This window comes from Fragaria vesca, linkage group LG3 (genome assembly GCF_000184155.1).
Source record: "Fragaria vesca subsp. vesca linkage group LG3, FraVesHawaii_1.0, whole genome shotgun sequence".
In the NCBI taxonomy this organism is placed as follows: Eukaryota; Viridiplantae; Streptophyta; class Magnoliopsida; order Rosales; family Rosaceae; genus Fragaria; species Fragaria vesca.
The window spans coordinates 25,769,140-25,775,196 of NC_020493.1; the positions used below are offsets into that span (position 1 = coordinate 25,769,140).

Sequence of the window (6,057 nt, forward strand, 5' to 3'; positions counted from 1 at the left end):
TTACAAAGAGCTAGGAATTGAGCGTGTCAAATTCATCAATATTGTTGCAGAGGCCTACAAGTTACTTTACCTCTGTAAGTGTGGCCTTTTTTCCTTTTCCATTACCATAACAATGTAAATTCTACTGGCCAATCTTTTTTGGAGTACATATGATGTATTTGGAAATATTAATAGATAGGTTTTCTATTGTGGTTTGGTTTAGTACAGGATCTAATAGGATCTGATTGATAAGAATGGAAAATTCTGTGCTAGAACAATGTATGAGATTGGAAAAAAGAATTCCCTAAATGTCATGGGTATTAAATGTTGACTTCTCAAAAGTAGTGAGGACATAATCTTCTATTTGAATCCAATCTTTGTTGAATTTTAGCCAACTGCAGTAAATCTTTGCATTTGAACTGGGTTTTGTGGAATCCAGTTCAGACTCGAGCAAGAACAAGGCCTATCATCTTAACTTACCATTTATTGATCAATAAACTCAGTCCATGTATAGTTATTATCATGTTAATCAAATTTTATTGCATTTTTATTATTCAATGGTCTCATACAAATAAAATAAGATGGATCTTCTTATTTCCAATGATGGGAAGTTATGGAAACCAAATCTGGAAGCTGGAGGAAGGTAAATAGCTATACTTTGAGCTATGATGGGGAAGTTATAGAAACTGTAAGAGCTATATATTGACAAAAGTTGTATATTAAACACAAAATTTAGGCCCTGTTAATCAGATTACTAAATATGTCTGCTAAAATTATGTGTTACTACCCAGCTTTTACCATCATCTACTGATTTAGATGCATAACTTTGCTCGTATGAGTCATACCCACAGCTTTGTTGTACTCTTTGCAATCTATATACACAAACTGCAGTTACCCATAATGTGAAAGTTGATTTGTCTTTTACAGTGGTTTCTGTGTTGTGTTTGTTGCAGCCATTCTTCACTTGAAGTAGACAAAATGCCATTTCATTAGTATAGGCTCTTAGTTAGGATTGTAACAAGAGGTACGTGTGCCATCCCTATGTTCGTGCAGTTGAGGAAAATCAAATTTTGCAATTCTAACTGATGAAGGATCCGAATAATGTAAAATTTCATTTGAGTTTGCTCCCTTTATTGAGAATTGTGAATTGATGCCTTTTAACATGTCTAGAGCCCCAATTTGATTTCATCTTATTCACATGGTGCTGTGGAACTTGGATAAGAAAGTTACTTTCTGTTACCGATCTTCCTCTCTTTTGAGGATTATATAACAGATTGTAATTGTCTGCATGTTTTCTCATAAGTGTAGAAGAACATTTTGAGGAGGCTGCAACATTCTTAATCAAGGTGATGTGCTGCTATGATGGAGATGATAAGACAGAGAGCGATAAACAATTCTGGGTAGAATTGTAAATATAAGATTGAAACTATGAATAAATTGAATCTTTCTTTTATATTTGCCTTCTCACTCTGTTGCTTCATGTTCTAACCTGAGACGATCATTTGCCATATATTATGCATATCAGTAAAGTAACAAGTAGAACAAGATCCTTCTCTTCTATTTCTTTCAACCATGTGTATATAGAAGCCAATTTTGTGGCAGACGCCATGACCCTTGAAGGGCACCAACTTCCGGATTGTCACATATGGAGTAATAGAATTTTTAGCTCGGTTACTAGAGCCTAGTTTTTTGATAATGTAAACTCGGGTTGTCTGAGAAGTTTCTTTTTGTAATTTTCTTTTCTAATTTTCTTTTCGTATAAAAAAAAGTAACAAGTAGAAATATCAATATCGAGTAGATATAAAGAGTTGAATACCGCGGCAAAGCCCAGGTACTCTGTCTAGTGTGCAGTGTGTAGTATTTGTTGTTTAGGAAATGTAGATATTTGTTGTCAAGTACAAGGCGTTTGATTATTCTGGGAAAACTGGGTATGAATGCACCCTTATAAAATTAACTATACTGATTTGGGGAAAAGTAAAAAAAAAAAAGTAAAACTGGGTATAAATGCTGACCATTATAAATTTAACTAAACTGACTTAGGGAAAAAAGCAAGGGGTAATGCCGAGGAGAGACTGTCAAACATATCATCCGCTTTGGTGTTCTCACTCCACATTAGAATACAAACAAGATATATATATATATATATATATATATATATATATATATATATTTGTTGTATGTAAATATATTACATAAATATGTGTCTTTGTGAACCAATTACGGGATAAAAGTAAAATTTAATAATATAAAATATGAAGATGGTAGAAATTTCAAGTTTTTTTGTTAAAAATACGGCCTCCATCATAAAAGTAAACCCTAATTACGTTTAGGCACTCATAAAGGGAGCCTAACTACCGAAAGGTCAATTTAGCAAAAAAAATAATTATGGGTTCCTAAATCTCAAATACACAAGTTTTAGGTTCGAAAATAGGGAAAAATGAGGTTTCAAACCTAAAACTTGTGTATATGATATATAGGAACCCATGAAAAAAAATTTGTTAAATTGACTCTTCGGTGGTTAGGCTCCCCTTAGGAGTGTCTAAGCGTAATAAGGGTTGACCGCAGTTATCAAGACCTAAATGATAACAAAATTTTGTGATTTTTCAACCATATCCATATTTTACCATACCAACCACATCCTATTTCACAAGATTTTTCAAAATCCTGCTTCATATGTATAGTTAGTTCACAAAAATATACACTTACATATAACCTATTAAACAAGTTATACCACATTAGTAGACACGTTTGATTCCAATGGCTAAATTTCACAAAATGAAAATTCGACCGTTTGATGTGATCGATATAGTGAAATACGGCTGTGATAGAAAATTCAAATGTATTCGGTAACGTTTGGGGATCCATCAAAGCGGTCAACCTTAATTTAACGTCACTTACCGCACGAAAACGCTCTTACCTACTCTTATATGACTTAGTTTGGTTGATTATTCCACAGACAAAACTCTCACATAGATGAAATGTAACCACCTATGTAAAAAATTGGGGACGTTCACCTCTCGATGATAGGGCTCCCATAGGGAAGCATAAGCGTAAATAGGGTTGACCCATTCTATCGAGGACCAAATGTTACCGGAATCATGTGATTTTTCAACCATAGTCATATTTCACCATACCGATCACATCCTATTTCACAAGATTTTTCAAAATTCTTCCTCCTCTATATAGTTAGTTCACAAAGATGTACATTTGCATATAACCTACTAAACAAGTTATACCACATTAGTAGACACATTGTGATTCTAATGGCTGAATTTCATAAAATGAAACTTCGACCGTCTGATGTGATCAATATAGTGAAATATGACTATGATAGAAAATTCAAATGTATTCGGTAACATTTGGGGATCCATCAAAGCGGTCAACCTTAATTTAACGTCACTTACCGCACGAAAACGCTCTTACCTACCCTTATATGACTTAGTTTGGTAGATTTTTCCACAGATAAAACTCTCACATAGATGAAATGTAACCACCCGTGTAAAAATTTGGGGACGTTCACCTCTCGACGATAGGGCTCCTATAGGGAAACATAAGCGTAAATAAGGTTAACCCCTTCTATCAGGGGCCAAATGTTACCGGAATCATATGATTTTTCAACCAAAGCCTTATTTCACCATACCAATCACATCCTATTTCACAAGATTTTTCAAAATACTGCTTCTTCTGTATAGTTAGTTCACAAAAATGTACATTTGCATATAACATACTAAACAAGTTATACCACATTAGTAGACACGTTGTGATTCTAATGGCTAAATTTCATAAAATGAAACTTCGATCGTCTGATGTGATCGATATAGTGAAATACGGCTATGGTTGAAAAATCACATATTTCCGGTAATGTTTGGTCTTTGATAGAATCGGTCAACCCTATTTATGCTATACTTCCATATGGAGCCCTATCATCGGGAGGTGAACGTTCCTAAATTTTTACATGAGTGGTTACATATCATCAATGTGAGGGTTTTGTGTGTGGAAGAATTAACCAAACTAGGTCATATAGGGGTATGTAAGAGTGTTTTCGTTAATAAATTACGTCGATTTAAGGTTGACCGCGTCGATCAAGAGCCAAACGTTATCGAAAACAAGTGATTTTTTTTGTCTGTAGTCGTATTTAAGTACGTTGAGCATATTAGACGGTTAAATTTTCATTTTGTGAAATTTAGTTATTGAAACCACAACGTGCCTACTAATGTGGTATAACTTGTTTAATAAATTATAAACGAATGTACATCTTTGTGAACCAACTATACAGAGGAAGCAATATTTTCAAAAAACTTATGAAATAGGATGTGATATGTATGGTGAAATACAGCTATGGTTGAAAAATCACATATTTCTGATAACGTCTGGTCCCCGATAGAAGCGGTCAACCCTATTTACGCTTATACTTCCATATGGAGCCCTATCGTGAGGAGGTGACCGTTCCTAAATTTTTACATAGGTGGTTACATATCATCAATGTGAGAGTTTTGTGTGTGGAAGAATCAACCAAACTAGGTCATATAGGGGTATGGAAGAGCGTTTTCATGTAATAAATGACGTCGGTTTAAGGTTGACCGCGTCGATCGAGAGCCAAACTTTATAGAAAACAGGTGAATTTTTTTCCGTAGCCGTATTTAAGTACGTTGATCATATGAGACGGTTGAATTTTCATTTTATAAAATTTAGCCATTGAAACCATAATGTGCATACTAATGTGGTATAACTTGTTTAATAAATTATATACAAGTATACATCTTTGTGAACAAACTATACAAAGAAAGCATAATTTTTGAAAATCTTGTGAAATAGAATATGACTGGAATAATGAAACACGAATAGGATTGAAAAATCATAAGCTTCCGGAAATATTTGATTCATGATAAAAACAGTCAACACTTATTACGTTTAAACACTTTTAAACGAATATCGAAACAACCACGGATTAAATGTATCTAAATAATTAACTACTCCGTAAGTCAACAACTACAATATTCTTGCTTTTTGACCATATGTCAAAATAGCTCTTGTCCAGGTGTGCTGTCTCTTCCATTCCCAGATGTTCGTCGGGAAAAAAGAAAATCAAACAAACCTAGATAAATCATAAATCATCTCCTCTGCTTCGATTCAATTCTACAACACAGCAATTCAGAATCGTCTTGTCAGCTGTGTTTGGTACACTGTATAGGATTTGATTTCAAATCCATTCCTGATCTGACTTGACTAAGATTGGATTGGAGATCTCCAACTCCTTTCCTATAGCACGTTTGGTGTCGCTGATTGGATAAGCCTAAAATTTGTTTTTTTGTTTTTTGTTTTTTTCTTTTGATTAAAATCTGCCATTATAAACATTTTTTGTTTTCTTAGTTATTTTTTTTTTAATTTTCATGTCATTTTAGACATTTTCTTCTAATTAATTTTTTTCTTGTCAAGAACTTATAATAATTAGATATACAAATAAAAATAAAGCACTCGTAATAAAATATGAGATTGACAATATTCATAGGGGGGACATAATTATTAATTAATAACTAAAATGGATCAAATGATAACTCAAAGAAAAAACCTTCTTTTTATCTAATTTGAATACCTAAGAAAGAACTCTCTAACTTAACCAAAAAAGAAAAAAAAGAAAAGAAAAAAAGAGAGAAACTCTCTGAATCTAGGACATACGTACTACTATCAGCTCCTCATGCTTTAGCATGGACTGAAATAAATATGGAGTTTTCACCAGGCTCAACTCCATTAATCAAATCAACAATAATTGCTTTGAATCTTATTGTAAAAAGACAGTCTCCTCATCAGAACATAGAGATGTACTCATTTCTTCACTTACAATGATAGCAAGACGAGGCACCTTTTTCCTGCAATATAGGATCATTCAAGACATCATAAATATTCACTCAATAATAGAGTACATGATGGTACACACAACACAAATATTTTCTATCAAATACTAAACAAGATCCATTCAATACAGAAATCTTTTCCAAATAAAGGATTAAATTTACATATTAAGTGTCAGGCATATTAACATCACGTGCTGCAATAATTGTAAATATTTTCTTTAATGAT

General features: G+C 33.1%; 1 pseudogene across 1 annotated transcript in view; it reads left to right on the top strand.

Annotated features, from left to right (window-relative positions):
- The first annotated feature begins 560 nt into the window (after positions 1–560).
- The window catches only part of LOC101295032, a 17,805-nt pseudogene continuing 12,308 nt past the window's right edge, over positions 561–6,057 (top strand). The window contains exon 1 of the transcript XR_184398.1: positions 561–622. The product of XR_184398.1 is annotated as a serine/threonine-protein kinase akt-1-like (transcript). The remainder of the gene's footprint in view (positions 623–6,057) is intronic.